Source organism: Rhyacophila brunnea, unplaced genomic scaffold (assembly GCF_057557595.1).
Source record: "Rhyacophila brunnea isolate RB1 unplaced genomic scaffold, BYU_Rbru_1.0 scaffold_16, whole genome shotgun sequence".
Classification (NCBI taxonomy): domain Eukaryota; kingdom Metazoa; phylum Arthropoda; class Insecta; order Trichoptera; family Rhyacophilidae; genus Rhyacophila; species Rhyacophila brunnea.
In genome coordinates this window covers 1,063,696-1,074,333 of record NW_028232816.1, presented here as the reverse complement: position 1 = coordinate 1,074,333, position 10,638 = coordinate 1,063,696, and the positions used below count along the sequence as shown (strand labels likewise).

The window sequence follows — 10,638 nt, the reverse complement described above, 5'->3', positions numbered from 1 at the left end:
AAATAAACTATGACAAATGATGATATTGTAACGTACATGGTATTTGTTAGATTTTCAATTAAAATATCAATTCGTTTTGAAAAGTCTAGAAATGGTAACTACCTAAATTCATATAGGTACTTGCCTCCTATTCACCTATTGACTTTGATTTTTTAAAATATGTAAACTACTTTAATAAGTATACGTAAGGTTTAAGAATGTAACGCCTACAATGGCCAAGCGGTTTAAAGCGTAGTGGTTCCCGGGTTCGAACCTGGATTGGCAACAAATAAACAAATCTGTTACTACAAACCTTTCACTCTGTGGAGGCCAATATATGAAAAACATTATAATTGTAGTAGATAAAATGTTCAATATTTAATATAATGCACTTTCCAATTAATTTGAGCAGATGGCTTCCAATAAGTGTACCCATTTTTTTTTAGAATTATTAATAACAATGTCCTTGCTTTTTCGTACAAGTTGGTTGTTAGTAATTTTGGACAATCACAAACACCCAGGCTTTGAGAAAAACACATAAATATTTTTGTCCTTACCGGGAATCGAACCCAGAACGCTCGGGCGGAAGGCCAGTGCCTTAGCCACTGCACCACGTGCGCCGCCTTGCCGACTCAAGTATCTATTAGTAGTATTAATCTAAAGATAGGGGTGGTGTTCCGCATGAAATAAAATAACAAAATGACATAATTTAAAAGGCTTTTATTAAATTATTGCATCATTTCATAATTTGAAAATCTATACCTACTTAAAGGAAGTCGCAATACATAGGGCGACAAACATTTGAAGTGTTGTGGTTTAGGTCAGTGCTCCGCAACCGGTGTGCCGCAAGACAATGCTAGGTGTGCCACGAAGCATTGCTTCCAAAAAAAAACGCAAATAATTTTGTATATTATACAATACTTACTTAATAGCCAAATTTGCATACATGGTTGGTAATAAATACATTTGAGCACCTGCATGAACTTAATAAAACAATGCAAGGTCAGAATGAAAGTATATTGACGTGTTCTGATAAATTCGAATGATTTAAGACAAGGATCTCTACAAATGTACCAAAGTACCTACCAGACCACCAATGAAAATAAGCAATTAATTTTGGATCCGTCTCAAAAACATTTAAACTTAGTTTTAAAAGAAATTTCATGATTACTTTCATACAATCAATACGACTGGTTTCGAAACCCTTTTGCAACCAATGCCAAAAATTCTATAGAACCTCTTATGGTATTTTATGGATTTCGGTTAATAAAGAATATCCTTGTATTTATACCTAAAGTTAAGGCTACCAAACTATTTAAGTAAGGCTAAAAACTTGTACGATCATTATAACAAGCTATTTATTGATAATACCAATACATGGAAATAATAATGTACATTTGGTTCTTCGTCGTGTGTTATGTTTATTTAATTATTTATCAAATAAGTAGTTATGTAATGTAATTTTGGTGCCCTGGGGCCCAAGCTCAACGGGGTGGCGTGGCAGGTTAAGCAGATAAGTGAGATAAACACAAATTACAAATTTGCTGTAATTGCAAAAAAAAGCTGCATGCGGTGCTGTTTTACTTCGCTGGCATTTATATTCTAACACATACGATTGTGGGATACAATTTATTATTATTGTGTCAATACTCGGCAAATAATTATTGTTCACCGACAACTAACCGTAGTTCAAGTAGGATGGGTAGGACGTAGGATGAATTAATAAATACAAAAAAACGCTAAACATAGAATCAATACGATTTATTTTACTTCGAACATCATTTGAAAAACGCTATTTTAAAGTATCGCACTGTCTTTAACCTTAGAGATAGGTAGGGGGCGCCGAAGATTCTGGCCTGGGATCCATGTTTTGGTGTATAAATTGTTTTACGTGTGGTGTGCCGCGGAAATTTGGGAAGACCTTTTGTGTGCCGTGGGTGATAAAAGGTTGCGGAGCACTGGTTTAGGTGACAAAAAATAAAGTTTTGCACTAAAATTGGCGATTTGAAGAAGAGGGCGTTTTACTGCTTTTCGGGTTCCTGGATGCCCAAAGACGGCAGGAATGAAAACCACTTAGATTAAGTGGCAAGTTGTATATTTTGTCTTTGTTAGTTACTTGTTTAGGTATTATTAATTATATTAATCACAAACATTCGTAGAACATGCATACATCTCAAAATATTATTTATTAATTATTTAAGTGAAATATAATTTATTAATTATTGAGTAAATTTGTCTTTTTATTCATTCATCTTCCTTGTTTAAATATTGCAAGCGAATATAGCATAGATTTGGCGGCTTATTTACTATTTTACGCTTATTCATATCTTTCATCACTTTTAGACAAAAATTTCCTGCAGCACATCGATTGACTTATTGACTTCAGAGCTAATTCGTTTATAATTTCTGTTAAATTACATACATTGGAACCTCGATTATCCGGATTACTAAAAAAACACAAGTTACGAGGTGGTTTTTGGGTCCACGTTGGTTGCTAGTTGTAGTATGTTTTAGTTAGGTTAGATAGTTAGAATTAGTATTTATTCAGAGTTCACAGAGAATACTTCAAACGAAGTGACTCACTCGACCAAATAACTATACGAAAGTGCCAAGGATTAGTTCAGGTAGGTATCACAATTGACAAATAGATATCACACGTATTACTAGAAATGAAACTCGATGGTACAAGGTGATTAGTCTAAAAATTGAGGATCTATAAGATCAAAAGTGTCAGATCTAATCAGACTAAACTGACTGGCTGTAATACGGAGAGTTATCAATTACGGAGTCAGCATAGAGTTAAATCTTACTTCGTCTACATAGTGTTTGCGACCTCCAGTCAATGGGCAGCGCCATGTATGGATCTCTTTTCACTCCGTCAAGTCACGCCGCTAAATATAGTTAAATTATAATCTGTATACATAGCGCTTGCGGTGTTGTTAATAGACTGCGCCATCTGTGTCTTTTTTCGAAGTCATGCCGCTATAAAGCTAATTTTTTGAAACTTTTATTTTTACAATTTAATTATTTATTTTTCATATTATCGATATGCCATCGTAAAGTAAACATATTGCACTATTATTACACAACAAATGATGGATATAATAAAAGCTTTAAAAAAAGGTGTCTCAGGACGTTTTTCGTCTAATAAATATGTCGTAGGCACCAAGACCTCGGATATAAAAAATGAAAATAAGGAAATTACAGTTTACAAATTTTATAATGTTACTTAAAAGCCGTGGGTACAGGTTTGTATCTACGTCTGCCATAGTTATTTTTTTTTATAAGCCTGTGATCCCCAGAAAGCGAAATGTCATAATTAATAAACGAATTAAGTTGGATGTACTGGAATATATTTTCTGACAGAGATACGGTCTCTAACCAGTATGTGTCATTTTATGTCTTTTGAGACCACTAGAACGCAAACACTTAAATGAGCACACATCGCACTGATAGGGTTTCTCCCCAGAATGTGTCATTTTATGAGTTTTGAGATGACTTTGATGCGAGCATTTATATGAGCAAACATCGCATTGATATGGTTTTTCACCAGTATGTATCATTTTATGGTTTTTTAAACTATTACTTTGCGAGCACTTATACGAACATACGTCGCATTGAAAGGGTTTTTCACCTGTATGTGTCATTTTATGTTTTTTGAGATTTCCAATGTGTGAACATTTAAATGGGCACATGTCGCATGCATATGGTTTTTCACCAGTATGTGACATTTTATGTCTATTGCGATCACCAAGTTGCGTAAATTTTAATGTACATTCATCGCAATGATGTGGTTTTTCGCCAGTATGTGTTCTTTTGTGTATTTTGAGATCGCCAGGGTCAGCGCATTTATATAAACAATCATCGCAACCGTATGGTTTCTCACCAGTATGTGTCATTTTGTGTCTTTTGAGAACATTGCGATGCGCGCTTTTAAATGAGCAAACGTCGCATTGAAATGGTTTTTCACCGGTATGTGTCCTTTGGTGTCTTTTGAGTACACATAGCTCCAAGCATTTATATGAGCAAACGTCGCATTGGTATGGTTTTATTCCTGTGTGTATCATTTTATGTTTTTTAAAATTACCAATATGAGAGCATTTAAATGAGCAAATATCGCACTGATAAGGTTTTTCACCGGTATGTGTCATTTTATGTGTTTGAAGGTGATCGAGACGCGTGCATTTAAATGAACAAACGCCACAGTGGTGTGTTTTCTTATCATTATCTGTAATTCCATCTATTTTGAAGTTAAGCACTTCTTCTTTGACATTTTGTTCGTCAATATTTATTTCTGAATTCTCTATTATTTCTTCATTTGTGCAAATATCATGATCTAATGGTTTGTTACAACGATATGTCATATTGTCACGTGCCTTGGAGAATTTCTGGATAGACGTCTGAAAAAAATATGGTAAGATTAATAATTTTAATAATATGGTCATTTATTTTCTCACGGCAAAGGGTTGTAAGTGTTGGCTCGTCACATAGTATAATAGCCATAGTATAATATAAATAAAAAAATATTCGATTATCTATAAAACATGAAAAAGAATGCCATTACACCATATATCAATTTATATATTTCATGGATAAGTAAAAGTATTTTTTGTCGATTATAGTTTGGTTTGGTAGGACTCAATGAAATAAAAAAAAAACTAACCAAAACCATCTGTAATAATCTGTTAAAAACAATTAAAAAGTGAGCACTATTTTTGTCGGAGCGTCCATAACATACAAGCTCCACCTACAAATTGTATTCGTAGTCCAACGAAAACAAATAAGTATAACTGACAAAGTTTAGTGTCCTCTATTTATGTAGAATCTTAAAATCCATCTTCATCCCTCGTCACTGCAAAATGACACAAAGAGAAAATAATTACAAGAAAAAAATCAGTTAGACGTACCTGGTGGACTGCTTTCCCATCATAATACGAGCAGCCAGGTTGAGCGTCTTCATCACATGATGGTTGTGGAGAGTCTTCATCAACCTCGCGCTTAATGTGAACCAGCTGAAGGTCAATCTCAGGTTTGATATCAGTGATGCAAGTAGCAGGGCTCTAAATGAAATATAATAGTAAGTAATCTGTTATAGGTGCCTTCTTAAAACCTGAAATTTTGATGCCACTGTTAATGTATTCAGATAAACGATAATGGATTATAAACTTAACATTGTTTATTTCCTCTAAACAGGTATACAGGGGGGGGGGCGTTTCGGTCTAGACCCCCGCTCCAGAAACGAAAAAAACACAAAATAGGTAAATGGAAAATTATTGCCTTTTCTTCAAGTCTTCATTATTGAGAATCGTGACCCGGATGATGTTAAACTCTCGCAACCCATTCTACGACACGCAATGTACGTCACTATTAGAAAACCCTCGTGCAACTACCTGAGGTATCCAATGGTTTCTTTAATATTGCGATGCGGCATGTCTAAAAACCAAAACAACGCGGATGAAATAAAATGGACTCTAAACTAAAAATTATGACTGTTATATGCATTCGCAGGTAAACACTTGTAGTTATATCTGCAAGCCAGGTATTTATCGCTAGAGTGTCTGGGAATAAAGAATATACATATACAAGTGCGATAATCTCTGGTTGAAGCAATGACATTAATATGGACAAAGCATCTGGAAAAAAAATGACACCCACTTTTTTGTCGGGTCTACCGAATGGCATACTCTGTTTTAACGCCATTACAATAAAGGTGATTTTGCTATAAATTCCCGATGCTTTTTGTCGGCTCTGCCGAATGGTTCGGTTCGAACGGGTTCGCTCAAATGAACATTGGCACTAGAAACACTGTTCTAACGCCATTACAATAAAAGTGATATTGCTATAAATTCCCGATGCATGATATCGCATAATGGAAATTTCGTGACGTCTAACCAGTGACGTCCAGTGGGGGTAGGCAGATTAAGCGTCGCTTGGGGGCGGCAGTTACTCGAAGGGCGGCAAATCGAGGAGAATCATATATATAGAATCGTATATAATATAGAAATAGCTACATAAACTTAATAATAACGGTTGGAAACAAAATGTATTAATTAACATACAAGGTTTAACCGGACTGTTTTTTTTTATCGGGTTTCGATGTCTAGTTGACTTCCATTTTCTTTGGAGGTCACGTCCTTGATGACCAGCAATGGCATGTGCAGATTTTCGAATTATAGGTAGTGAGGGGTATGGGTTTACGTAAGGTGTTGATTTATACTTTTAACTTATTAAAAACACTGATTCAAGGAAATCAAGTTACATAAGTTAATTTCGCTTGACAAGTAACAATTAATTATCAACATTTTTTGTAAACGCACGCCTTGGCGCAAAAAAATGGTAGCAAATCGTATTTAGAGGCGATGATCAAGGCTCAAGGGTGGTAACCGACTGACCGTACCTGCCCTCGACCCTTCGTTCGCCCAGAAACAGATAACGGTAACTTTCTTTTTCTTTGTTTAGCTGTGCGTGCATCCTGGTCTAGCTTTGACTCATTTACAGTTACAATAATATCATTATATTCCAAACTCTGTCGATTAGAGGATTTTTGATGGGGGATTTAGGCATTATGATATTTGGTATCAGTAGGTACATACATACCTAATTTAAAATGTATCCAAATATGTTTGCCCTTCACTCGCGAGTTTTGGAAGTCGTCAGGTATATTTATAAATATACATATCTGAAACCGTGGACTCGCAATATTGTATATGGAAGCAGCGATGGCATTTAAATTAGATTTAGTGGTATAAATTATGTTAGTTATGTATCTACACAACACATTTCTTAGATATTTTAGTCATGAAAGGATGATAAAAAATACCGTATAAAAATGGGGCAGCATTTTGGCGCTGCCTAGGGGCGGCATTTTGTCTAGGGACGTCACTGCGTCTAACTATACATGTGCGAATGTCGCTATGAGCGATTTTACTTGCTAACTACTGTATTGAGTGCGTTGTCCATTAATAATGCCATTGGGTTGAAGCGACGAGAATCTATAAGGAGAAGGCGGGGTAACTGTGGAAGTCAGTGGCACCCCGCCCCATCCCATCGCCTAAGAATATTTATATTAAAACATTTGTTTCAAAATTAACCCCACCCCAAACCATTCTCATGTGTACGCGCCTATGTATTACCTAAAATGAATTAAATAATATTTTACATTTGACTCTAAAAGAGCAACAAATTTATTCAACTGTAAACTTGCCAACCAAACACACAGTCTTGAAAATCCAACCTGCTATACCTTGTCGTAATATAATGTATTTATTTATTTTAAATGTACAATAATACTGCTTCATGAAGAGGTAGAAAATAATAGTACGTATACGAGCTTAAAGCGCGTTCTAGTTCGTATATGATTACTTATGAATAGTAGGTAATGATTACTAGGTATGTTATAATATATAATATCCACCAATATGAAGATGTCACGATGTGTAAATGCTGAAGTATATTGTATTTATCATGTGTAGTTCACGCCAATGACATTATTAATGGACAACACACTCAGTTCAGTAGCTAGCAAGTAAATTCGCGCATAACGACATTCGCACATGTGTAGGTAGACGTCACGTGACAAAATTTCGCTATTTCCATTATGCGATATCACGCATCGGGAATTTATAGCAATATCAGCTTTATTGTAATGGCGTTAGAACAGATTATGCCATTCGGCAGACCCGACAAAAAAGTGAGTGTCATTTTTGTTTCCAGATGTTTCGTCCATATTAATGTCATTGAGTTCACGCCCAATATGAAAATGACAGAGACGAAAACGATACCTACATAAATGAGTATCGACTTGATGTTAGGAGAGGTCTAGTCTTGACAGGTTGTTTTTAGTCATATTCAGGGACCTCAGAAATAATGGGAACTGAAATATCTAACGGGTAAAGAGTAGCAGGTAACTTATCTCGAGTAATGAATGGGCCGAGATAAACTTAAACACGTGTCAAGAAATAATACGTCATACGTCAAAAACTGTTAACTGCTCTCGGTTTAAGCTTTGATGCTAATTTAATACTGGTACCTATATTACGCACACTATTGCTAGTGCATAATGCGTGTTTCACTTTTGTAGGACACTCTAACAGTCAAAACCCTGCATCAAAATGTAGTGTATTGAATATTGACTATCGAAAGTCTATTTATTATCAGCTGTTCTGTGGTCAGAATAATAAGAGAAAAGTACCTACCTAGTTTGACATATTAATTCAAACGACATCTGGGCATTTGAACTCACTAGACTTTTGATGTAACAGATACAGCGCATCTATTCGATACACAAGACTACTATTGAGGGTACTTTATCATATTTATGTATTGAGGAAGTTAGTTTCCTTAGACCTTAACCCTTAGAATGCTACGCAACGATATATCGTTGTTTTTGATAACAGCCAGAAATGCTAACAACGATGAAACGGTACGAAACATTGTTTAATCTATTTAGTTCTTTATTATTGTGTAATATAACCCGATTCATATAATATGTTTTGTGACTGGATACTTATAACTATCACTATAATATTTATACTTATAAATATTGTATATTTTTTTCATGGCATCACCCTTTTTACAATAAAAACAATTCAAAATACAAATTTCAGTTTACAATATAAAAATTTGTTTGCAGTCAAATTCTTGGTGGAAGGACAATGTTTTATTTTATTTTATGGATTTGAAATAATGGGAAAGACTTTTACTCAACTCAGTGTTTAAAGTAAAGTGGATTTGTGCTATATAAAAACAGTTTCATTTATAAAAAAATAATGAAATAAAATCATTTGCAATACATATTTTAAATGTTCCAATAAACAAACACCATAAAGACCTTTTTCACAAATCACGCATATTGTACGCGATCTTTTAACGAGGCCACCATGCAAATTTTTTCTTTTCAGCCGGGTAGTTTCCTAATTCCACTACTTATCCCTCGTGTGGGATAACCGATTGTTTCCAATAACTGGTAAAAATCAAAACTCTGTGCGCGGATCGTGCATTTTGCTCGCTCCCGCGATCGCCCGTATGATGGAGTGAGAAAGAGATATGACAATAATTACTTTTAACAGTAAATGCAGTGCGGGATATCTAATTACCTAATTATCTATTCAAAACGATAAATTAATTATTACGAATCATGTTTTCATAATATTCCGATTTCGCAGAATCAATTAGAGCGGTAAGGTGTCTAAAAATAATACAATACTTTAATTTATCTAGGTACAATTATTGGTAGCAACCCTCGCTCGGATTTTGTAAAACATCGTAGCAGCCAAAGGTTAACCGTCTGAACTGCCAAAAAGTGCTACCTACCTATATTTTGACGGATATTTTTTTTCAAAAACAGCCTTGTGTATGAATAGACGCGCAGAAACGTCAAATCTCAAAACAAAGCTGGTGCACTTAATACGGATGTCCAACTCGTCAGAAATCGTTTGTCAAACGATCTAAAACATTTACATCTGACATCTTTCGAAATCCAATGTTCGTGTAGGTATGCTCTCAAATAACACAACTGCAGAACTCATTGTTAATAGCAAATATCGTAACCGTACAGGCAGAAGTCACTACCTTACTCCAGTTTTGACGAAATTGAGATTTTAATGTCAATATAATTAGGTATATAGAAAAAGTAAAGCTACTTGATTGGCAGAAGTCTCGAATTTAAGATTATTGAACATATAAAAAAATAAAAGTAAATAATGAATGGTAACTCAAAAAATAAAGATTTTACAACCATTTTAAGAACACCAAAAACACAAAACATTGATTATCTCAGAACTGTGTATTTGGAGTTAGTGACTTCTGCCTGTACGTCCACGATATACATTAACAGTAGGTACTATTGGCAAACCGACGGAGTTGTTGGGAATAAATTTGGACAACTAACCTCAAAATTGCGAATGGAATCGTCGGTATACTCTTGTTTTACATACACGTGGGCTTCCGAAGTATCTGGATGATTAATTAAAGGTACATCAAACCATGGCTGCTCGTCTGTGTCAGGTTGATCATCAAATTCTCGCTTTACATCCATGTTTAGGAAGAAGAAACGTGACAGCTACCTACACAAAGATTATTATAGGTTTATTCCATTGAAACTGAACGAAATAAATCAAACTAAACCGTAGACAATATACGTTCAAATTGTATGGGTAGAAAGTAAGCCAGAAACTGTTTGAGATTATTTGACGTTTGGTTCAGTGTTCCATTGAAAAGTAAACCAGTCTCGGAACATCAGAAATGTTTTGGAATGAAACGTCAAACCACTTCTCACGATCCATAGACTAATGAGAGTGTGTCAAGGTGATGATAATTGACCAGACTATTCGTCATAGACAATAGTAAATTTATGAACACTATTGCCATTTAAAAGAAATGAAAATATAATTTAATATTAAATTCTATAGGTAAAACATGTAGAATTTAATATTATTATATTTTCGTTTCTTGTAAAATGGAATTCTACCAAGTAAATGGTCATTCAATTAATACAGATATTAAGTTTTATAACATTAAAATTGAAACTAATTTTGTACGTAGAACATTGTAATAGTAATAGCTTGTAAGTCTATATAGGATTTTTAATGAGTTTGAAAGAGATAGCATGGCCTTCATGAAATTTGAACGGTCTGTGCGGCCATTTTAAAATCAGTAGAC

General features: G+C 34.6%; 1 long non-coding RNA gene across 1 annotated transcript; it reads right to left on the bottom strand.

Annotated features, from left to right (window-relative positions):
• Positions 1-2,242: 2,242 nt before the first annotated feature.
• LOC147074129 (uncharacterized) lies at positions 2,243-10,305 on the bottom strand. Its single transcript, XR_015070265.1, has 3 exons — positions 9,869-10,305; positions 4,887-5,039; positions 2,243-4,379 (listed from the first exon to the last, which is right to left on the bottom strand). It is a non-coding gene; the product is annotated as an uncharacterized LOC147074129 (long non-coding RNA).
• Positions 10,306-10,638: the final 333 nt, after the last annotated feature.